This window comes from Castor canadensis, chromosome 9, assembly GCF_047511655.1.
Source record: "Castor canadensis chromosome 9, mCasCan1.hap1v2, whole genome shotgun sequence".
Lineage (NCBI taxonomy): Eukaryota > Metazoa > Chordata > Mammalia > Rodentia > Castoridae > Castor > Castor canadensis.
Window position 1 is genome coordinate 25838629 of NC_133394.1, and position 26533 is coordinate 25865161.

The 26533-nt window shown below is 32.3% G+C and overlaps 1 protein-coding gene and 1 non-coding gene across 3 annotated transcripts in view; both read left to right on the top strand.

Moving 5' to 3' along the window:
* The window catches only part of Grid2 (glutamate ionotropic receptor delta type subunit 2), a 1442266-nt gene that overhangs the window by 147001 nt on the left and 1268732 nt on the right, over nt 1-26533 (top strand). The gene's annotated exons all lie outside the window — the stretch shown is intronic.
* LOC141411086 (U2 spliceosomal RNA) lies at nt 4031-4215 on the top strand. The gene has a single exon (XR_012435940.1). It is a non-coding gene; the product is annotated as a U2 spliceosomal RNA (small nuclear RNA).

Here is a 26533-nt window from a genome sequence, read left to right on the forward strand (position 1 = left end):
TCAATATCATATATGTGAAAGAGACTGTCATAAACACAGAAGTGTTACTTTTTTATGTATATTGAGAGGTACAGTTAATTCATTGACCCAATATGACTGGGAATGCTATTCTATACAAACATTTTATTAGATTTGGAGATACAAATTAAATTATTGTTATTTAACATTTAATTACTATTTATGAAACACTATGTATGTTAATGGCTTTACATCATTGGCTAATATAAGACTTCAATAACTACCTCAAACCGGTGAAATTACTGAGTTTTTCATATCAGAATATTGATAGAGAAATTGAGTAACTTTTCCAAAGTCATCCTGCTAGTAGAAAGTCTCATATCTGGAACTGGATCCTAGTACAAACCCTCTATTCACTCTTGCCAACTTTGGTATTTCTTTGCTTTTATGAATAATTTCTTCAAATCATCTACTTTTTTTCATCTTTGATTTGGAATCAAATCATCAATTAAAGTAACATTGACTTTTTTCCTTGAGAAAACTTGCAGTATAATAAAAGGAGGCAGACAGGTGAAGGAAGTATGCTAAAAAATGTGTGCCTTTGCAGAGGGAGAGGTCTGCCTCTCCCAGAGGGATGTTAGGCGTGTCTTCCCAAACTATGTGACATGACTGAGCTAAGTGAGGAGTTAGCATGTATTCACTTACCAAAGGGAAGCCATTAATGTACTGGAGGCTGGATGATAGCAAGACTACATTCCTGTTTTAGAAAGACCACTCTGATATAAATGATAGAGTCTTTTAGGTGAGGGCAGTGAGCCCAATGGAAAGGTTGTTGGTACTGAAGTTAAGAAATAATGCACTTGAGAAATGTCACCTTCAATAAAAATCTTTGATCATTAAAACTCAGCTAAGAAACTTTTCACTTTGAAAATATACGCTTTCTGATCAAGTGATACTATATTCTGTTTTCAAAAACAATTGTGGAATGTTGAAATTTTTTATTCACTAAGAGAAAACATAAATACAGTTCCTGGATTGGAGCAATCTATTGAGAAGGGTAATTGATACTGGATCAGGAACAGAATCCTAGGAAAAATGCACAAACAGAAAGTAAAACTAAATACCTAAAATTAATTTTAAAAATGAAGTATACTTTGGAGATTAACTCCAAATAAATTAGCTTCAAGGAAATATTTTTTTCTTAAAGACCCTATTAAGAACTGATTAGAATATTTATAGATAATAAAATATAGCTGAGGAGGGTTGGTCACAAAGAGAAGTTGATTGTTTTAAGAATATTTTCACAATATTAAATGTGCAAATTACTTTAATAAGAAAACATTTTGAAACTGCAATTACCTTAGCAAATTAAAGAGCCATTGGATTCCTTATGATAGAACTGTCACTTTGCACACACACACACACACACACACACTTGTATTATATTCAAATCTTATTAAAAGCACAGATGTGTCATAAGTATATAAAAATTTTGCTTGTGAGATTTAAAAATTTTTTTCCTTTATTGTTATGCTGGGTGGGGATACATTTTGACATTTGCAAAGGCTCATACAATGTATCAAATATATCATACTTGAATTTACCACCTCCTTTATCCTCTCCCCCAAGTCCTGAAGTAGTTTCAACAGGTATTATTTTTGCATTTACATATATTTGTACACACTTTTTGTATCATATACATATTCCTACCCCCTTCCCCCCCCACTTGTATCACTCCCAGCTGGCAGGACCAAATATCAATTTTTTTTCTTTCTTTCTTTTTTTGTGGAACTGGGATTTGAACTCAGGACCTATACCTTGAGCCACCCCACCAGTCTTTTTTGTGATAGGTTTTTTGAGATAGTGTTTCATTATTTGCCCAGGCTGGATTCAAACCACAATCCTCCTGATCTCTGCTTACTGAGTAGCTGGGATTGTAGTTGTGAGCCACCAGTGCCCAACTGATATCAATTTCTTTAACCCAACTGAAGACAAGAAGAAGATGCATTGTTACTAGAATTTCCAAAGACTCCATACTAGGGATACTAATTTATAACTGGATGAAAAACTTTGAGGGAGTATTTTCCCAGTATATTAAAGTCTCCTCTTCTTTATCAGCTAAGATATAAAAAAAATCAAAATAAAACTTTAGAAATGACATAATACTTTTTAAAATGTGAATACTTTAACATTCTAAAAATGTTTAGAAAGGGGCAAATCATTTTTACTGTAATTTCAATCCCTATGGAAAAATAACTTCTAAAGTTTGGTGCAAAAAATCAAAATTTTGATTTAAAAATAATACCAGTCTCTTATCATTAAAATGAATGTGAACTTTTATTTGTTTTTAAAAAAGGTAGATTTTTATTTCAGTAATGTTAAAGGAAATCTTTGTCACCTTTGTCTCCTTTATTTAGTGGAGACAATGCTTTGTCAAAATCTTTCTAAGCATAAATTTCTAGTATACTTAGAAATATTTTGAACAACCTAACCAATGAATGAAGTCTTCCCCCAAACTTTAGTGCATTAGAAAGATGGAAAATGTCCTGTGGCTCACTCCTGTAATCCCAGCTACTTGGGAAGCAGAGACAGTTAGGATCGTGGTTCGAGGTCAGATCATTCAAAAAGTAACAAGACACCATATCAACCAATAAGCCAGACATAGTGACACATGCCTGTATTCCTAGCTACACTGGAGACCACAGGTAGAAACGTGGTCAGAAATCTCTTCCACCTCAAAAAAATGTGAGACCTTTTCTGAAAAATTACTGAAGCAAATATGGCTGGAGGCATGGCTGAAGTGGTAGAATGCTTACCTAGAATGCTTGAGGCCCTAAGTGCAAACGTCAGGATTTTAAAAAGGAAGAGAGAAAAGCAAAAACTGAATGAGATCTTCCAGAGTTGTGCATGTATTTTGAGTGATGTCTGGAGACATGAAGTTGCTTGTGAGCAGCCACAGCTCATAATATGTGTACTTTACTGTCTTATAACCCAGAACCATAGATAAGATTTTTCCCATTTTGCAGATTAAAAAATAGTACTCTCAAACACATCCTAGAGATTATTTAACTGCAGCCTTAACTGTGGCATAAAAATACTCTCCAATTTTAAGCTATATACACTTTAATTTCACTAACACCTTCTCTATTCTGCATTACGGGAAAAACTTAAAGGGATTGTGTCGTATGTTCTGACACTGAATACAGATTCTGACAGCAAGTGGTAAATATAATGGTGAGGTCAAGCTAGTTCCAAGGAAAAGTCTCCTCCAGACCTTCAGTTTTTATACTTTTGGTCAAGATTGCCTTTGTTATTTGTGATCTTTTGTGATTCTCTATGAATTTTATGATATTGTTTTCTTATTCTATGAAAAATATCATTGAAAAAATGTCATGAAAATGGGACATAGTTTCACTAACTTGTATCTTCTTAAATTTCTTTCATTGGTGCTGTCTGGTTTTTATGATTCAGTTCTTTTACCTCCTTGATTAAATTTATTCTTAAGTATTTTAATTTTGAAGTCTTTGCAGATGGAAATGTTTTCTTGATTATATTTCAGAAAATTTGTTGTTAGTTTATAGGAATGTTAGTGATTTAAGAAACTCAGTGCTTCTTTATAGTAAAGACAAGATACAATTTTTATAGTTTTTAAATATGTTCTTATTTAAATATCAGAAAAAACTAAATGTAGTAAATTCCTATACTACCCATAGAGGAAGACATTGTGGCATACACGTTACGAAATTTATCTAAAAGATCCTATAGCCATTAAAATTTTATATTATTTTAAAACAAAACTGTACATGATTAGATATCCTTATTACTGGTTAAAAATAATTAAATTAAATATTTTATCATTCAAAAACGATATTTTAAATATGTGTGCATGTATGTAAATAGAAGAATCTACTTATAACAAAGAACTATAGGAACCATATTTGCTAGACTTATCCAAATAACATATTATTCAAAGATGTACTCTTACATTCTTAAAAGGATTGCGTATTACACAATTTTATTTAATTACTAGCACAGTGTGAAGTCAAATATGGAAGTTTAAAACGTGATGTATACTGCTTATCAGCCCTTTGGCTAAGATCAAATGTTTTTCTGTTCTTGTCAGTTTAACATCTGATATATCCTCTATCAAGGACAGCATATTAAGTGGATGTTTGGAGCAGGGAAATGGAATAGCATGCTGCATCCACTCAATTCAGGACCTGGTATTGCAGGATTTCCAGGAATGGTGGACCCCATCCCACAAAAAAAGCAATAAATTGTGGTATGTAGTGAAGGAATTTAAAAACCATCATTGATATCTACTTGGGAATGAAAATATTTGTTTTTTTCATCATTAATTTATAAGGTTAACAAGGTTGGAATAATGTAAACTTTCTCAGGGATAGAGACTAAAAATCAGCTTCCATGAAAAAATGATCATTCAAAGCTTTGTCATGGTCAGCTGTTATCAAGCTACTTGATTTATTTCCTCTGTGTATGTGTGTGTGTTTAGTATTGTTTGATATACAATGATGAACTGCTGTTTAGCATGCAATATTTTTTTCATAATCACCATATCAGACACTAGAAAAAACTAGCACAATATGGTTTTTAAACTATAATTGTTTTCCTTTGATAATATAACTCTCTTCTATATGCAAAGATATGTAAGGTTTTAGCATTTAACCTTATCTAAGTATCACTGCCTAGAAGTTGTAATCTGAATCTAAAACTAGGCCATTTTATTTTGAATAAATGGGCAGACACATCTTTGAAGTCTAAAGATATATATTTTCAGTGACCCAGTTCTTGGCATATTACTGTCATGGTTCACTCTGGGTTTTCCAAATACTGTTTCTGTGCTTACTGAGCCAGAGAAAACACGCTTGATTGTGTCAGTTTATAGCTGAATACCTTTAATATGTGAATGCATGCATCCTACTCACTATCTATCATTCTAACCCTCTAGGGCAGATGAACACACACATATTATTTTAGCTGTTCCTTAAGTGTCATAAATGCCTCTGGCTATATTTTGGCTTCAATATATATTATAATGTTTTTTTAAGAAGAACACCATATAAATTGTATTTCTGAAAGAAATTTTATTTTTAAATAGAGTTGAGTTCATTAAAATTCACATAGAAATATAAAGAAATACATATGTATGTAGATATAGATATGTTCACAGTATACACACATATGTATGTATGCCATAAAATGTATGCTTGATAAGTATTTTTTTAAAGAACAACTTTGGCCCTGAAAATAATATATGTACATATTCATATGTATGATCGATAACAATAACATTTAAAATTATTATATCCCATTCAATATCATGGTACCAAGTTTTCAATAAGATAGTATCTTTAATTTCTTTACTGAAAACCCATTATTTATAAAATTCCTGTTTCTTATAATGCTCTATTTTGCTCAAAGTAAGTATATAATAAAAATCTGAAATAAAAATTATTTTGAAGTAGAGCACCATGAAACTTTTTTAGTCTGAGCATTTGGAAATAGTCAATGACATTATTCTTCCACAAAGTGAATTTTCATATTTTAAGTTTATTCCTGAAAAGTCATTGTTTGGTTGATTGCCATAAAATTATATTTTAAGTTCACTTGAAATTCTTAATAAGTATCATATACCTTTTAATTGTAGGTGATAATTTGATCATTTTGAAGGCATCATTGCAACCTTGGTCCTGCATTTCCCTTTACTACTTTTCCTAACAGCACACAGCTATGTACTCATTGTACTTCAAAATTCCTATATTTGAACATATTTTGCATATTTCCCTGATGGGAAATGAGAACATGTGATAAAGAAATTGAATTGCCATTGGGGAATTATGATGCTGTTTTGAAGTCATTTTGCTATAATCTTACCTGTGCAATATTATTAAATAGATGGCTTTCCTTGCACACGTTTTTAATATTTATCTTATCCCTCTTCCTCCCTTGTAGTTTTCCATCTCTTCTCCAAATTATACTCCTATTTTTATTCCCTAGAGCTCCAAATTTGGAATCAATTTCTGGTCTACATTTCCCTTACTGAAATGCTTGTTTATAATGATAATTCTGCATGAGAGCAGCCACAGGAGTGTTTTGTAGAAGTAAAATTCGAACTGCAAAGCCCAAAGGTGACATCTTCTCTTAAGGCTTCCCCAAATCTAACATTTTCCATTGTTGAGTTGCCTTGCTTCAGAGTGCCACTGCTTTTCTGAAAATCATCACATTGTCAAAATGTATTAAAGGGAAAATAAGTTTCTCCTGTGAACCATTGAAAAGACAGAGCAATCCAGAAAATCTGTGGTTATTGATCAATATTTATTTAATAGTATGTTGATTTCTGAGGAAATTTAATATATAAAAAATATTTGTGTATAGTTATGGTCCCATGAAGAAGACAGGATGGAAGTGGAATGGGTAGGCTTCTTAGAGAACTTTCTTGTCTAACTTGAAGTAGATGCTTACTATAAAAACAAATACTCATTAACCAAATTTTAACCTTCATAAGGTGGTTTGGTGTGAGTTTTCTTGAGTCATTATAGTTTTGAAATATAAAAATGTTGCCACATTTTTTCCTTTAGTAGGAAACATGTTCTGTAACTATGAGTAAAACTTAATTAAAAGATCTCAGGAAAATTGGGAATCTCATGTTTGGCTATAGTGCCCAAGTTTCCTGAAGTTGCTATACCAAATTGGCACAAACATGGTGACTTAAAACAACATATAGTCTCTGACCAGTCTCCAGGTTAGAAGCACAAAAATCTAAATTTGACAGGGCTACCTTCATGATAAGGGTACTCCGGGAGAATCCGTTCTTTGCATTATTTTGCTTCTGATGGCTAAGGTGGCAGCCCCTGGGCTGTATCACTTGAATCTTTGCTTCTCTGATCAGACAGCTTTCTCTTCTTTGTTTACCTCAAGTCTTTCTTTGCCTTTTTCTTGTAAGGTCTTTGTCATTGGATTTAGGCCCCATTTGGATGATCTCTTCTCTCTCAAGATGCTTACCTTTATTACATGACCAACTCTTTTTCAGTAGTGTAACATTCACAGGTTAGAGAAACCTTTTTTGTGTGTGGACACCACTCAACCCATTACTGTCCTTTTTTTCTTCTATTGAGTTTTTCTCAAAGCCTTTATATTATTTCACATACTACTTGTGCTTAGAGCTCCCTAGCTAAATATGATTTCCAATCACTCCATTCCAAATCTCTCCCAACTTTCAAGATCTGCTGTACATTTTCCTGTTATATATCTACTTCTCTGAGGTCTGCTTTTTGTTCTAACAAGAGTGATAAGCATGATCTTAGCATAGTGGTAGAATCCCTTTGTAGCACAGGGTTAAAGTTCTGAAGTCAGCAAGACAAGCTGAAGATATTAACAACATAAATATGGAAGGCCAGAATTAATACAGCTGGTACATACAAATACAGAAAATTCAAGGACTGATTAACTCAAAAGTTTTACAGTAATTCCTTTCTATCTTTCATTTCATGCACATTTACAATCTTGTGTTTTTTCTATTACCTTATATTATAGCTCTAAAATTTCTAGAAGTAGAGAAATATCTTAATTTGAACTGGTTGTGGAAAAACAGATAAAGGTATCTTCCTCATAATTGCTCTAGGATAAGTGCTTGTTTTATGGAATAGTAATAGGAAATGTATGTGAATCTTAGGTGTAATTGTAAATATTCTCCAATTCTTTCATCCTTAACTTGACATAGAAAGATATTGTTGAATTGGTCAAAGAGCAATAAGAATATGATTTAAGTCAGTTTAGTAAACTCTTCTAGACATTACAATGACTTTTGATTTAAAATGTGCATTTCTTAAAACAAGAGATAAATTCAGGTGAGAATAAGAGGTTTATTTGTCAGTTTATGCACCCTTTAGTGATGTCATATGTTAGGGCAGACTCTTGCCCTATTCTGCCTGGTCATGGACCTGTCTCAGACTAAGAAATTCTAGAGATGTATGACATATGAATACCAATGTAAGAGAATGTTTGCTAATTAGTTCTACTCTTTTCTTCCAATAAATATTACTTAAATACTTAACTAAATTAAAATTTGTTTGTTTTTTCTTATTAAAAATTCCTGAGCTCTATGTGCCATTTTAAAAAATTATTAAAAGAATTTTTTAGGTTTTTTTTTTTCCTTTTTTGGTGGGGCTGGGGTTTGAACTCAGAGTATTGTGCTTGCAAAGCAGGTTCTCTGCCACATGAGCCACACCACCAGTCCATTTCATTCTGTTATTTTGGAGATCAGGGTCATGAACTATTTGCCTGGTTGTCCTTAAAACATGATACTCCTGACCTCAGCCTCTCGAGTAGCTAGAATTAGAGAGCGTGATCATTAGCATCTGGCTTAGTTTTTAAGAGCAAAATTGATCAAAGAGAAATGAAAAATGTGCCATAGCATAGGATTATATCCATACACAGAATGCTTGGATAGAGTGCACTATTCACACACACACACAAATACACATATACACACATGCTGGGGACTTACTCACATGGCCAGTCACAAATCTAAGCTGATAACTGCAGTTGGTAAAGAAATTTCAATTTTCACACAAGATGCCAATTTAAATTTTTACGTCAGATTTCTTCTTTTCAAGTAATGTAGTCATGTTTTATCCTTTCATTTTATCAAGAATTAGTCAAAATTTATGTTAGAGAAGGCATTATGGCTCTTCTTGACAGATAAGTATTACTGGGGTAGTAAAAGCTGTAGTAAATTTTGGGGTCAGAGCTACCAACCACAAAATATTGGCCACAGTCAGATTCCTGAAGAGGTAACCAAATTGAGGTGAGCCATCAGGAAAATAGAGTATGGAGAAAACAGGTATGAAAAGTGTAAATTAGTTTGATAAATTACATTCAGAATAATGAAAGTCATCTTCAGGTTTGAGGGAATTTTTTCAGGTTGCTACAGGGATGTGCAGTAATTTGGAAATAGAAAATAAATTGCCAGTGTAAAATATTACACAACAACTTACCACTATTTGTGCTCTCTGTCACACCTGACATAGCTGTAAGTTAGCTCAAATATTTGTAAATATTCCAAGAAATTGAAAAATTTCATGTGAGAATGAATATTTGCTACACCATAGTTTGATTTTGTAAACATACATTTGCTGTATGAAAGACTTCTAACTATGGAAACAAAGATTCTCTCCAAATGAACTAACTCATAAAAATTGAGTATCCCAAAATATTTATAGTATGATTTACTTTGTGATAGAGAAAGTGCACAAGATGTAAACACTTACAAATTGGTAGATAACATTTAACTGACAATAACTGGTGTAGGTAACATTTTTGCTCCTTTCTAAAAACTGAAACTAATATTTGTTAGTTATTAATATGTGCCAGATATTTTTCTAAATGATTTGTACTTTTTTTTCTTCAATCCTCATAGCTTTCTGTATGCAGTGGGTTGTTAAAGGTTATTTGACTATGTCAGCAGAGTATAATTTTTAAATACCTAAAAAATAAAGAATTTTAAAGGTTCTTTTTTCAATATAACCATAAAAAAGCCTCATATAGTAGTATTATGACACATATGCTATGTGAAGTGACTGGCAATGTCTAAACTATGAGAAAAAGTAAACACAGAAGAAACGATACTCAAATATGCAGATTTGGTTTTACAAAGTGAGTTTATGAAAGAATTTTAGTTCTCAAGTTCTTATGCTGTAGTACTTTATTTAAAATATTGTATTAAATATTTTATTCCTAATATTTGTGAGGCATACATTGTCTCTTTATGATCCATTCGGTAGAGATATATCATTTTTACTCTTCCTGCCTAATAACAACTTTAGTTTCATTGAATGTTTCTTTTCTTTTTCTTATGTCTATTTCGTTGATTTTGTTTTCCTTTTATTTATTTCCTTTAAGCAGGAGCTTAAATTTCAGTTTTAAGTGTTATCCTTCAATTAATTTCCCTTACTTCTTAAGAAAGAAACTTCTTGGTCTTAAATTTGAACATTTAGCATCATACATTTTATATTTAAATTTATTTTATTGTTCTCATTCTCTGCATTTCTTTGTATAGCTTTGAATTTCTATTGTTATGTTCCTTGTCTTGAGAAATTTTCTTAAATTTACTAGTAGAGTGGTCTTAGGACATTGAAATCTCTCAGGTTTTGCCTAAATATGTCCTTGCTTCCTCCCCATTTTTGAAAGATATTTCCATAGAATATGGAACTCTTGGATAAAAGTTATGTTTTAGGTATTTTCCACATGTATAAGGCAAAATTCCATTGTATTTGTTTTATGAGAAGTGAGTTCTGTGATCCTTATCTTTTATCTTTTGTATGCTATATCCCAGTAACCTATTCTTCCCACCCTTGCTTCCCTTTTGTTATCTTTGTTCCTTATTTTCAGTAGTTTTTTGATGATTTTCTTGATATTATTTTGTTTTGTAATTTTATTCAATTATTTCCTCATAATACATTGTGTTATCTCAGGTTTTTTGGATTGCCATTTTTTGTTTTTAATATTTAGTTTTCATTTATTTTGCTAAAATTCATTTTTTGTGGTTCTGGAGATCAACCCTAGGACGAGCACATATTAAAGAAGTACTGTACCACCGAGCTACACCCTCAACCCTGTAATTCATAAACAGTATGTGTTCAAACATTTCTTCCAAATAATGCTTTTTCTCTTGAGATCCTCAACTTCATGTATGTCGTAGCAGTTATACCATCGCTCTTGGATGGTCTTATTTTACTTGCTCTTTTTTGTTTTCTTTTTTCTGCTTCAGTTTAGATAACTTCTTTGTACTATTGCTTCACTCGCATTTATTCTGTTTATGAGCCTAATTGTAATTTCTGATATCCTGACTTTTTATCTAGTTATTACCTTGAGTATACTTTCTGTAAAGTTACAATGTGACATTATCAAGTACCTAATTTTTATTAAAAAGTTTGGAAAAATTCTTATTTTCTATTTGAATTTTTTTTTAAGTTACATGAGGACTTGGGATCCTGAAGAACTTGCAGACAGATGTCTGACAGTACTGAGGAAAGGGCAGAGCACTCTTTTTTCTTCGAAAAGTGACCATAAGACACAATAATAAAAAATTAAAATTAAAAATAAAAGAAAAGTGAGCACAGGTGCAGTGCATTTTGGCTTCATGAGAAGTGGAAATGCTGAGGAATCCCCACTATGAAGACTCGGGAGCCTGTCTCTGCTTGTTTAAGATGGAGGCCAGAGAAGAATAATGCAGATATATAATTTATGCAGATATTTACCACCTTTTTCAAAGTACTATTGCGATGATTCTATTAGCCAGTTGATATGAAACATGGTGCCTTGGGTGGGTTAGGCCTGAGAGCATATTAGTACCATAAAAATATACCACAAATAGGAAAATTGTGACATAAATATGGTTACTATTTCTACTACTATGAGAATAATAATGATGATGATAATGACAATAATGATAATGGAGGTTTACATTGTAAATACGTATACAACCCTAAAAAAAAGACAACTTATTTTAATTTTAAAATTCAACACAAGCAATTGTTTTCATTTAATTAATTAAAAAATATTCAAATACTGAATGTTATTTAATACATCAAAATACCTTCAGGTTACAGTGAATATTTCAAAAGCATACACAAGCATATAGTAGTTTGAAAAAATTCTCAATTTTATAGAAAAAGCTTTCTCAAAGTTATTGGGCTATTTTGATGGATGAAGAGCAATATTTTCATGTAACCACAAAAACCTTATGTTTGGAAGAATGGACTTTTAATTGATTAAACACTGATGAAATGATGCAATTAATTTGATCACCTTTGAAAGTAAGTTTCTGTGAGAGGAAAAGAATGTTCTTAATTAAAATTTCAGAATTAAAAAAGCCATTGAATTTTAGGGGGTACTTCTTTGTTTGATGTATTCCAGACAAGACAATGATCCCTTAGAATTAGTCACTATGGTGACTTTTCATACGTAATTTTTTTTAACCTGTGGTTTTACTGAGAAATAATTTCATGTTAGAAGTAATAAATCTTCACTCTTCTCATGTTACAGTGAAAGGTCATGCCGTTAAGTTTAAGACTCCATATTCTCTTAAATTGATGACATAACAAGTTAAAAATATATTCCACCTGTTTGTGGTTTCCATCTTGTTCATAATTTAAATGACGTGTTTGGAAAATGTGAGCTGGTGAAGATAGCGTATTCAGAATTATTTATAAATATGCACACACAAATAGCAGAACAATTTTTAGGTACCTTTTCTTTGGTGGTTGATGAAAAATGGGATGATGACAGTTATCTTAAGTGCTTGTAATTTCTGTTCATTTTATGTACCACTGTACAGCATTCTGATCTGATGAGTCTGGAATTCTTATCATAAGGCCTTATTAACCTGAGTAGGAAATGGACAGATGTCTTACTAAGGCAGATGAAATAGTGCAGTCGATATGATTGCAAGAAGATTTAGATGCAGAATAGTTATTTTACATTGGTTTATTGTGCTCACATCCACTAGAGACTGTGATACGTATTGCAGAAGTATAGAATAATTTTGTAGTATATTCATGACATTGGGAACAATAAAGTACTGATTCTGAATTCCTACTCTAAAACCATTTCTTGGAACAATTCTTTCTCAACATGAAATTGATGGGAAGTTCATAGGAGGTAGTCTTTCTGAAATTACTAGAAAACGTATTTGGGGAACTTAATGCATTTTTACTTCAAATTATCAGTACTAATCTTTAAGAGAAACTGAAGAAAAGAATACTAAAATGCAAAGATTAATGTACATTTTGAATCGTTAACCAAAACTGTCCATTATGAAAAACAAATCTATGGATTTGAAATTTAAAACCTACTATCCTACCTAACAATAAAAACAAAAATATGTTATAATGGAATAAAAATAGGCAATAGGAGATATTTAGCCAGCATTGTCCTTGTATGTTTTATCTTGTATGCTTATCTCTCTTCCATATTAAAAAATAAACACCTTGTAGGCAGATTCTAGGTCTTGTATATGAATGCATTCCAGGTACCTGGCATGTTATTTCCTTGACATTTTAACCCAATAAATATTTGACAAATCTCTTTTACTGAAAATATTCAACAGCTGGCTGAGCCATGTATAGAGATTTCTTGAACGAGACAATTTGAATGAAAGGCTTACTACATGTGTATATATACAAACATCTTTATTACATGGGTTAAATGATACAAGCTGTGCTTCATTTCCATAGCTTTTTTCAAGCAGTAAAACATATACTTTTTTGCATTTTAATGAAGAATTAAAGGATACAATGTGATAAAGACATATTTAAACAGTTGTAGTGGCGTGAGTGCACTGCATGCTTTCTTTCCATTTCAACAGCTTCTAAGAGCTCCAGCCGAGTTTCCTCCTGTGTACTGATATCATTATGTTACTCTTCAGCTATATGCCAGCCCTAACATCAGATTTTTTGTGTCCTTTTACCATTGCTCTGAGCTTAGTTCAGTTCTTTACAGCATAAAAATTGATTTACAGGAATGAATAACTGATCTCAATGTCAAAAGCATTGGAGTTTTACTTAGTTCTCTCTTCCTTGTTAATGACACAATGAATTGTCACATGACTTGTTATTTTGGGTTTTTTTATTTTCATGTGTTGCACATTTGACTTCTTTATGTCATATAAGTGGAATTTTTAAAGAAAATTTCATGTCCTTTTTCATGACTACTTATGCACTAACTTCATTACTCTTTGCCGTACGTATCCTATTGAGATTTTCTTTAGAGAATACGGTCTTAGCTACAAATACATTTTAAATGTTTACTGATCCAAATATTCTAACTCTTTCATCCTTTATTTAAAAAATAAAAACTTGGTATCCTTTATGGGATTTCTTTGTGCATTTTTGTGTGTTCTTGATGTCAAGAGATGAGAGAAAATTATTTTTAATATTCTTTACTTTCACTACAGATAATTGGAGACTAATAATTATTCTATAGTTTCTTCAGTGGATGTTGAAGACAATGTCATTTCTATTCCTTTCTCCTATCATTTGACAGAGCATTGTGTGGAGATGTATGTTACTAGCTGGATGGAAATAATTTTTCAAACACTTTAATAGTATTTTCAGCCAAACTAAAAATTGGTCATTTTTCTTAATTTTGCATAGGATATAAAGGTGAAAAAGAGATTTTGTATGAAACCAGGCATTACTTATGATCAACCTATTCTGAATCTTCAGTCATCCACACTTTAACTTTGTTAAAGCATTCCTTTGTCCATTCATTAGGATCAGGGTGATTTTATGAGGAAGTTCCTTCTATAACAAATCTTGCAGACACACTGAATACATAAAGGTATTTTATTAGCCCTGTTGGTTTCCAATAAGTATATTCTGGATAAACTTTAATAAAGTGTCAGGAGAAATTCCTTTCCTTGGCTATTAATTTGGCTGAAGTTAGAGGATTCTCTTATGGTAAAATAGTCTCAAGAATTTAGCCCTCCATTATAGTGTGAATTTTGAAAAAAAGTAGGACAAGCAGTTTTTGACAGATTGATATTAGGTGTGTAAATACTTTACAGGGTTTGTTTTATGATATGGTAGGCAATTGTATAAGTGCATAATAGCTTATATCACTGAAAATTTAACCAAGAATTATGTCCTAATTCTCATTGTTTAGCACTCTCATCTTCACAAACATCATTTTTACTACTCTTGGTTAAAGAACAGGAATACATTTTTGTACTACAAAGTCTCTGTCTAGCTTCATCCATTTCCACTTGTGATCTGAAGCTCAAATACTCCAGGTTTCTCTGGTAACAATGTAAGCCTAGAGTAAGAAGCTCAAAGGATCCCCATAGCCAGGAAGTTCTTTAATGACACTAAGTATAATGGCTGCAAGGAGTCATATCTAAGATCCTTTAAATGAACATTATTGTAATAATGCCCAGTGGAGTTCTTGCATTCTTGTGTATCCTTCACATACCTAACTACCTCCCTCTCTCTGCCTCCTTCCCTTCCCTCTCTCTCTTTTTCTTCTTTTCAGTTTTGCTAGTAATAAAGTTTGAACTCAAGGCCTTGTGCTTCCAAGGCAGATGCTGTACCTCTTAAACCATCCTTGCCTCTAGCCTTTTTTCTTTTAGTTATTTTTCAGATAGGGTCTCATCTTTTGCCTAGGATAGTCCTCAGATTGACTCTCCTATATATGGCTTCCTGCACAGCTGGGATCACAAGCAAGTGTCATCACACCTGGCCTGTCTCTTTTGTTGCAGCACTGGGTTTGAACTCAGGTCCTACACCTTGAGTCACTCCAATAGCCTTTTTCTGTGATGGATTTTTTTTCTTTCTTCCTTTTATCATTTTTACATTTACTTACATGTGTATACATTGTTTGAACCATCTCCCTCCTCCTCCAGCTCCCTCTCCTTCCCTTCACCCCACTTCTGGGCAGAAGTTCCACCCCCTTCTCAGATTTTGTTGAAGAGAAAACATAGAAGGTACATAGCATTTTTGATTATTTGAGATAAAGATAGCTACACAGAGATATTCCTAGCATTGCTTCCTTGCACTTGTGTATTGCAACCCACATTGATTCATCTCTGCCACATCTCTTCAGTACTTCCTAGTACTCTCCCCATAGTGGCCTCTGCCAGTTTAAGATTACTTTGTTCACTCCTCTACAGTGAGCACATCAACCACATTCAAGTTTTAGATTTCCTTCCCTTTCCCTATTCTTCCCATGTACATTCTCCCCTTAGTATGTGACCCATGTTCAATAATATTACTGCATTTGTTTTAGGTCTATAATCCTCACATGAGGGAGAACATGTTATTTTTGCCTTTCCAAGCCTGGCTAGCTTCACTCGAAATGTGTGGTTTTGATTTGCATTTCCTTTATGCCCAAGGATTGTGAGCATTTTTTCATGTATTTTTTGGCCATTTGGACTTCTTCCTTTGAAAAAGTTTTGTTTAGTTCAGTTGCCTACTTCTTTATTCATTGATTTTAGGGGAGTTTAGTTTTTTGAGCTCCCTGTACATTCTGCTTATCAGTCCTTTGTCTGATATATAGCTAGCATATATTTTCTCCCACTATGTGGGTGGTCTCTTCAGTTTAGACACCATTTCTTTTGTTGTTCAGAAGCTTTTTAATTTCATGTAGTCCCATTTGTCTGTTCTTTCTTTTAGTTGATGGGTTGCTGGAGTTCTACTGAGGAAGTCCTTGCCTATTTTATCCAGGGAATTCCCTGATCTTTCATGTACTAACTGCAAACTTTTGGGTCTGATATTAAGGTCTTCAATCCACTTTGAGTTAATACTAGTACAGAGTGACAGGCATGGATCTAGTTTCAGTTTTCTGCAGGTAGATAGCTACTTTTCCCAGCAACATTTGTTGAAGAGGCTGTTTTCCCTCCATTGTATATTTTGGTGTGACTTCGTCAAAAATAAGGTTGGCATAGCTGTATGGATTCATATTCGGGTCCTCTATTCTATTTCACTGGTCTTCATATCTGTTTTTGTGCCAGTACTCTGCTATTTTAACCAATCAGTTCCTAAAAATGAATTTAAACTAATAATTTCATTACCCTTATTTGTACTTCACTGATTCCCCTTTGACTGTATGATCATCTTAGTATAACACTTCTATTTTTCTTTTTCTTTGAGACAAGTTCTTACAGTGTCGCCCAGGCTGGCCTGAAGGTCCTCTGCCTCTCCTTAGAGATGTGCAACATCATGTCCACATGCATATATTCTAGTTTTTTTCTCACTGTTCCTTAAATTATTACTGTCATTTTGAACAATTTGGTCATTTTTAGATTTTTGCATTTAGCTATTGCAAATTCAAGATAACTGGAAATATCTACTGGAAGGAATTAGTTAAAACTTTCCATGAACAAAACATTTTGCTATACAACATCACATATACTGATGCAATACTATGCACAGGTTACAGGTAAAATTCTTATGATTGGGAGAAACTGAAATACACATCAAGGCAGTAATTAACTCTCTGTAATTTGCTACTTACCTGAATTTATGGTATTTTTCATCTTACTTTTCAGGAAGATAGTGTGGAAAATTATATATTTTTGTTCTTTTTGTCTCAGAATCAGAAGTTACTGGACTATATCTCACTTTAAGCTTCACACTTTGAAACCAATTATAACAGCTAGTGAGAAAATTTGTCAAAATTTTTTTGCATATCTTACCAAGATTTTTCTCCCAGGTTAAATTCTATTTTGTGACTGTAGGCATATAATAGTGTCTGTGTTATTTGGCTTTTTTTGTTATCTTTTTGCAAGTAAAGATTTTCCTTTATTCAGTGCTGAAATAGCTTGGCGAGTGCTCCTAAGAAGAAATTCAATTGAAATGCCCTTGTTATATGAATTAGGGAAGGAGTTTTATTCATAGATTGCCAGGTAATCAGAGCAGAATTAGAATTAACTCACAGAATATTGTCACAGAGTTCCTGTCTTAAATGTCACATGAAAAAAAATCATACTGCATTTGATATTATCAATAACAAAAGGCATAAGAGTATATTTAGACACTGTGTTATCTACTTAATCTTCACAATTCTCTAAAAGAGAGTTTGTTCAAGGTTACCAGGATACCAACATAGCAAGTTACAGAGTCATGTCTTTGTGCCCTTCTAATTTCTGCCACTTTTGAACCCTGAACTAAAATGGCTTTGCACATAGGAATTACAAAATGTGTATTTTGTTACTCTGCTTTATGTTTCTTCATTTCTTTTTCTATATATCATTAATATTTCCAATTTTACAAGGAAAAATCTATACATATATAGGCATGCAAAAAAATGTAAAATATAAAGATTATTATTAAAAGTAATTTAACCTTCTGCAATGATAATGCTTAAGGTACCTAAAATAATATAGTAGTTTCATAATTACATATTATATACTTGGGATGAGACACAAATACCAACATGTAAAAACATAAGAAAATAACAAACATTAAACTATTTCAAATATACAGGAAGTGTGAAGTTTGTTTAAAAATCACTCTTGTGCTGGTACAGCAATGAAAGCTCACTCATGTGAAATCTATTTCATTTTAGAATGTGTTCCTAGTCAAGCAAGACCAGAATTCTCCCCATGAGAGAGTATCTAGATCAGAGAATCTATTTCTTAGTTCAGTTTCTTAAACCACAAAAATATCTGGAATACATTTCAAACTCCCCATGTCCTTATAACCTTCCCAGTAGGTTTGTTTTAGCTTTGAGCATCTGGTTATTGGTGATTGGGAAGAAAAACCTTTATACAATATCTAGTTGGTTTCTATGAGGGAATATTCGACATGCATAATAGCAACATATCTTTCTAGTTATACTACAAAAAATAGACAAAAAGAAATCTGGTATACAGATAGATGGAATGAAAGCATATGAGGTGGCTTAGGGCAAAAGGATAATAAATTTACCCGATTACAGAGATAGTTAGAATTGGCACAATCAAATATTTCAGGCATAAGAGTAGAATGTTGGAAGTTGTACACATAAGTAGACTGACTGAAATGTAGACAAGGTTCAACACAAGGCCCATAAGACCCATGGAATCTGAATGAGAATTACATCATATTTACCCATCATTTAGATTGGTCATTGACAGTTAGCATTTATAAAATTAATTTAATATAAATATGACATCACACAATGCACTAACTTCTGAAGAGTTGCTTTGCTGGTGAGGTTGACAGAACTGCAGACAGTGTTCAGCCCCATGACACATGTAGCTTACCCCTAGACTTGCTAATACTTTGATATACCTGCAAGTCATCATCGTGGCTCAATACAGTGGGATTTTTAAATTAATGTGTACTGGTGAACTTTTGCTTCCTCAAGACTGTTTGAGGATGAACTATACTATTTTTTCAACAAAAATTATTCTACACTGAATATATTTTTTAAATTATTTATACATTTATTCATATGTGTTTATATTGTTTGGGCCATCACTCTCCCCTGGCCCTGCCTTACTCCCCCACCCCCCTCACTTCCAGGCAGAACTTGTTCTGCCCTCCTCTCCAATTTTGTTGAAGAGAAAACATAAGAGATAATAATTAGGTAACAGAAGTTTACCATATAAGCATATTATCCTTTAATAGTATTTTGAAAATAAATCCTTACAAATGCTTTCCCCATTTTTCTGTTTTCAACTATTGGTAGACTTTAATTTCATAACAACAGGCACATTTTGAATTTATGTACACACTGCTTTACTTTTTAAATTCCTTGTTTCTGTACATCAGTAGTCACAGTGTCTGGTGCTTCTGGCCCTGTTTAGTTACACCCTACCTTTGAAGATTTCAGTCTGCTGGTATCTGAAAAACAAAGATGAACTTCTTAGCTCTTATATAAATGAACAGGAAAAAAAGGGCTGAGCAGAATTAGTCTTAAGCTAGTAGACTTCATTCATCTGACTCTGAGTAAAAGTTAGAAAATCAACCCTAAAACTCTAAAGAAAATTCAAGCACTAGACTGAAAGAGAAGTTTGCATTTAGTTTGATTCTTCTATTCTTTCCAGAAAGATTTCATAACATCCCTTTAGTTTTGAAACACATTTATTGTGTTAAGCAAAACTACTGGAGTTAGATTTAAGATTTCTTATGTTGTGTAATGTATGACTAAGGGTGATAATATAAATTACCATGTAGCCAGGTTTACGGTGAGAGTAAAGTAGGATGCTATTAATAATGAGTATAATACATATTAACAAACTCACTATGTCTAAGGAGGATGGGCATGTAGTCACCTCCCTAAATGTGGTATGTATGTTAAAAAAATACCCCAGGAATCATTTGTTTTTAAATCAGTTTTACAAATTATAGTGGTTTTACTTTCAGCTTATAAGTCTTCAGTTTCTTAAGAGTTTCAGTTCCTTGGGAAACAAATAGTTAATTTTGTATTTATCTCTTTGGTCTGCCATTAGTCATATAAAGAAATCATAAATCTTTTTTTAGACCTTAGTTCACAGCTTAATTTTAATCTTCTTTTATAAATAAAAGAAGAGAGATAGAATAGTTCTTTTTTTTATTCCTAGTGAACAAAAGTAATTTCTTTGAGTCTTTGTTGTCCACCTTAATGCTTCAAAATAATGTGAAGGCTTATAAAAAGGCTTTGTGATTTTTTTTCCCTTAGGAATGTCACTTAGTAGGTGCCAAAATATATTTAGCAGGTGTTAGCTAATTTTCATTTTAATGAAGCTAATCTTTTCAGAATAGGATAACATAAGGTTTTACCATCTGTGTGTATCCTATTTAGTTGATCCTGGTTGGAAAATCTAAGAGAAGGTCCTTAAAACAAAATGCTAGATGTTGTTCAACACCAGTCTTATCTACCTGAAAGCATTACCATTTTAAACACTGTGTGTGTGTGTGTGTGTGTGTGTGTGTGTGTGTATGTGTGTGAACTGTATTTGGCAATTACAATTGTTAATATATTAACCTCCATTTTCCCCTAAATTATATTTTTATAATTCAGATTGGATGATATTTTAAAGCATTACTTAGGAAGGTTTTTAAATGTAAGACATCTTAAAATCTTTGAATTTTCCATAGAAAAGATATTAAAAAACTTTTTTAAGAACCAGAGAATTATCCATATTTTGCACTTTGTGATCTTTCCGTCTCCTGCACATAATCACTGATTACTTCAGTACACAATTTCTGTTTCTAGCATTGGTTCTGGTACACATTTTTACATCCCCATTAGTTTCTGTTACAGTGCTTGCAAAATTATATGTTGTTTCTTTACCTTTATGGCAGTATTTCAATTTAGAATGTAAATTTAGCAAATATTTCAAAAATGATAGAAAAGAATTATGACATATGATACTTTGTGGGTTTTTTGTTTCAATAAGTGAAAAATTCTCATATTTTCTTAAAAGTCACTTTCTAAATCTTGTATTGCATAACTAATAAATACAACTGCAAACACTTACTACATAGTTAAATTTTAAAAGGGATCAGAACATTATGAACTCAATGAAAATCAAAAACTAGATAAAAAGTGAAAAATGTCTTATAGCTCAAAATAACAAAAATGAGATAAACAAAATAAGATAAATAAAGGAATTTAGAGAGAGAGGTGATTTTAGTTAAGGATGAAGAGGAGAGGAACAGGATAGAATGCCACATTTGCATGAATGAAGTAGTTTCTGTTGTTTTAAGTAGTCTTTAAGGTAGTATAAGGAGAAAAAATGAGATTGAAATGAAAACAGTAGCAATATTAAGTTGGTTCAGTGTCAACTCACATCAGGATTGAAATAATGAGGTGAATTTTAGAAGCCTCTATATAAGAAAGCTTCATTTCAACTGAAATAATGGACTTTGGGCATTAAGGAAATATGTGAACCAATTCAAGGCAAATATTTTTTTTTAAAAACAAAGGATAGAAACCTTTACTAGATGTAGAAAAAGCCTTCAATAAAATTCAACACCATTTCTTAATAAAAGATCTCAGGAAATTAGGAAGAGAAGGAATGTACCTCAACAATATAAAGGCAACATATGACAGACCTATAGCCAACATCATACATAATGGGGAAAACTGAAACCATTTCCTCTCATGTCAGGAATGAAACAAGGATGCCCACTTGCCCTTCGTATTCAACATAGTTTGATTGTACTAAAGGAAAAGTTTCCAAATACATAGAAAAAATAACATTAATATTTGAAGATTTTTAAGTTATTTTTTTTTGCTTTTCAAAATAATTCCAAGTGTTTTTAATGCTGTTGTTCTAATGTATTAATTTACTTAAAAGTTAATTTCTAATGGACAAAATAGAGATAAATAAATACAACATGACCAATAATAAAAGATATTTAAATTGGGACTCTATCATGCACAAAGTTAAAGCACATTGAAGAGTATGGGGCAAAGTACAGGAAACATAGGTCCGTGGACACACTACCGATCTCAGCCTGAGTCAGTTTTGTAAATGCACAACACATTTCCTCTGACTTTCCTGAGATATAAAATCCAATAAATATATTCCATTATTTGTCATGCATGCACAGTCACTCTCATATGGTGTGTGTAGTATGAGTTATGAAAATTAGCATCCACAAATATACTCAAGGCAATTAAGAATGAGACAATAACTTATTTATGTTATAAAAATAAATACTTGAGAAAGACTGTGAACATATCATTGTCTAAATCTGTGGCATGATTAGAAAAGAAAATTAGCTTCTTGAAAATCAAATCTAGACATTATCTTTACTTGATTATTTTTCTGACATACAAATGCCTAGTCTGAAGAGCTAGGATGTATTTTGGATATGTGTAACAGATAGTTTCTTTATAATTTCTGATTATTTTTGTCAAATTAAGTTACTTTTCATTCCATTTCTGTATTTTAGATTTCTTATTTCATTTTCTGACATTCACAATCGATCAAGGATGTACCTTTCCTAATATTTGAAGAAAAGCTAGAAACTACTACCCACTCCACCAAATTGTTTAGTTCTCCCACAGTTGGGAGAAATGCTGTGTGGTAAGATTCCTTAATTGATATGAGATTGTGGCATTGTAATTCTGTCCTCTTACTCTTGTTATTCCTCTCCAGCTATAACTGGAGATACACTATCTAATAGAAATCCCTTTTTGTCCTTTTTCAGTCTAACCTTTCTCTCTTAAAGACTTTAAGATTCTCTTTGTGTCAAGCATTTTATTAGGACTTGCTTAACTTTGTTTCTTTTATTAACATTCTTGACTCAGTAATTTAGTGATCCTCTCCTATACAAAGTTTCCATGCCAGTATTGTTTTCCAATTTATTATTTTTCCTTCGTATTTTCTGGTTTTGTGCATTTTTCTATGTATGAAGATATTTCTTCTATTTGATCATTCAGTACCATGATTAAGCTGTTAATGGTGCTGCTTTTCTAAGCTTAAGTCTGAAAATATTTTTATAGTACACATATTTTAAAATTAAATTTCAAAATGGCTTCTGATTAAATTAACTTAAATGAAAATTTACTGAATTCTCTTTTTTAAAAATTCAGATTGTCATCAGACTGTGTGATTCATTTAGTTCTAATCCTTGCGTATTTTATTAAGTTGTTGGCTACTATTATTTTACCCACTTATATGTTGGTCTGATTATTGATATAATTTAAGGAACTAAATTCTAAAATTAGTTGGCAGCTATCTCTGACTTTGATGGAGTACCTTCTAGTATGAAATATACTTTCTCCTGGAACAAGTTAGAATCTTGCCTGCGCCCTGATTATTTTCATCTACAATGCTAGGGTCTTTCAACTTCAGGAATATGTGGAACCAACAAACAATATCTGGTCTAATAACTCACTTTGGATATCAAACACATCAGGAATTTGGAGTGAATATTTCTTAAATGTGTATTCTTTTTAATCCATCAGGATCTTTCAAAACTCTTCAGGCCACCTGAACTTCCTTTATTTTTCTAGGACTCATTCACACTTAATTTGTTCTATGTCCCTTGTCTTTACAGCTCTTATTCGCATTCTTTCATTATGCAAAATCATTTCATCACATTTTTTAATTGTCAATGGAAACCTGAAGCCAATCTGAGATACTTCTACTCTATTTTCCTTAACAACTCCTTAAGATTCTTCTTCCATGAGGGATTCTGGTTAATTGAATTAGGAGAGAAGAACAGCAGAAATGCATTCAGGAATTCCCAATAACTTGTTTCAGAACTATATTTTAATTGAGGGTAATTACTGTCAGTGGCAGTAACTGATCAATATCGGGGTAGCCAACTATTGTGTGGCTGGGAATGACCTGAGTGCTGGCCAGAGCATCTGGAAAGTGGTGTAATGGGCTCATTCTGTCTGCAACTCAATTGTTGAATGCTTAAAAGTATGTTCTAGGTACTGTGTCAAGCTGGTCTCTGAGATGATATTACAAATAAGACAAGGATCCTGCTTTTAGTGTGCTCTTAAAAATAAGGTTCACACAAGAGGTTATGAGGGCTATGGTGAGCAGTTCAACTTAAGCAAGTCAGATGGGCAGTCTTCCCCAAGATAAATGCCATCAGGGTAAAAGGACAGTGTCACACTAGCACTGCCTCACTATTACTTTTTTCCCCCATTACTACATGTCTGCAAGCTCTTTAATACCCTATATGAGCAGTATCTTTTACAGCAGTGAATACATCATGCCTTCAGTCTTCATCCCAACACTATATGATGTCCTGGATGCCCAGCTCTGGCAAGCAGTATCTACTAGGTTGGCTTCCACTTATAAGTCACAATGGAACTATTGTGATCATACTATCAACAGTATCTAAAGTTTTTTCCTAAATTTAAAAAATTTGATCATAAATATTAAAAAATATTTGAGATTGTGACCAATTTAACAGTAAGATAAATTTTAAAAAGCAGAAGGCTTATGCAACAAATGATGACTTCAAAGATGAAGGCACAAAATCTTCGTGGTTTAAATTTCAGAACTTACTCTTATTCTTGAATCAGTACACTTTTTCCATTCCTTTATGTAATGTCAAAGCAGAATAACTTAGCTAATATATACCTAGTATTTTTGTGATGCCTTTAGAAACTGTCCAAAAATAAATAATGTTTCTTTTTTTCACAAAAAGAAGTTTAGTTAAGAAACAAATGATAATACTATTACCACAAAGTGAGCAAATGTTTAAAAATATCTAAAATGTGTTTCTATTGTATTTTTAATTTCTATTTCTACCTCATAAATTAAATTAGTGTTATAAAGAATGACATTGCTTACATTTATTGAAAGATCACATAACAAGTAAAAGTTATTTTCAAATTTATTATTTATGAGTGCTATTATTAAGCATCCCATAATTGTTTGAGGTTAAAACATAAATTAACTTGAAAACAGCAGGTGATTTCTACTAGAGATAAAGACATTGTCACATAAAAATCAAATGGATGGTTCTGGAAAGAGTTAATATAAAACAAAAGATTGCTATGATGTTTCAAGGTAACCTTACTAAATATAACATATACTCATTTACCCATGTAATATATTAAAGAGAAATGCTTGAAGTAAGAAACCAGTTTGGAACATCAAAGCTACAGTGTTCAAATATGCATTTTAACAGTGAATTAAATTTTGATACAAAGATGCATATTATCCAGCAACTTCATGGAAATTTGTTAAGTAGACAAGGTAGTATTACTTTGAAAATATTAGCAATATTCTAATGCCGTATGGTTTTCAAGAATAAAGGTACGAACATAACCCTTCTTATAGTTTATTACAGATAATTTTAAATGATTCCTCAGAAATGTGTATAAATTGATTACAGTTTTATTTAAACACTCTCTCCTCTAAAAATCCAGAAATCCTATCCTAGTTATGTACAAGTTATATAGAAGTTGAGTATATGGCAATAAAGTGATAGCATATTCTCATTTTAGTTAGCAAGCAGTAAGTTATGAGAAAAACATTTCCACTTGAACATCAGTAGTCACAATTTTAAGTAAAGTATTCTTACTTTCTTCTTTCTGAATCTTATGTAAAATAAATTTATCAAGTTCAACTTACAGTTGTTATTAAACAATTAAAATTATGGCATCTTGACATTGGAAACTATATTATCTCAGGAAGATTGATAGGCTAAATCATTCAAGTTAGATTAGTATTTATGTTCCGATCCAGATGCCTTAGTCTTATTGTTAATTTTTTATGAGACTTCTTAAAAACTATACCCATTGTCGTTTGGAGTATCTGATAATTTATCAAAAGCTTATTTTGATATCATTATATTGTAGTTCTCAGTCCTGTGCAACATTCATCATTCTGCTTAAATGCCAAGGCCTCTTTGAAATGCTACTGGGTGACAACTCCCAGGGAACTGTAATTTCCTTTTCTTTGACACACATAGCATTGTAAGAGGGTATAGCTATGCCTCAATGCTAAGAATTATTATTATTTTTATTTTATTCACATGTGCATACAATGCTTGGGTCATTTCTCCTCCCTCCCCCACCCCTTCCCTTACCCCTCCCTAGCCCCCTCTCACTCCCTCCCACCCCCTTGATACCCAGCAGAAACTATTTTGCCCTTATCTCTAATTTTGTTGAAGAGAGAGTAGAAGCAATAATAGGGAGGAACAAGGGTTTTTGCTAGTTGAGAAAAGGATACCTATACAGGGAGTTGACTCACATTGATTTCCTGTGCATGTGTGTTACCTTCTAGGTTAATTCTTCTTGATCTAACCTTTTCTCTAGTTCCTGGTCCCCTTCTCCTATTGGCCTCAGTACTAAAGTACCTGCTTTAGTTTCTCTGCATTGAGGGCAACAAATGCTATCTAGTTTTTTAGGTGTCTTACCTATCCTCATACCTCCCTTATATTCTCTCCCTTTTCATGTGCTCAAAATCCAATCACTTTGTTGTGTTTGTCCTTGATCTAATGTCCACATATGAGCGAGAACATACGATTTTTGGTCTTTTGGGCCAGGCTAACCTCACTCAGAATGATGTTCTCCAATTCCATCCATTTACCAGCGAATGATAACATTTCGTTATCATTCTTCATGGCTGCATAAAATTCCATTGTGTATAAATACCACATTTTCT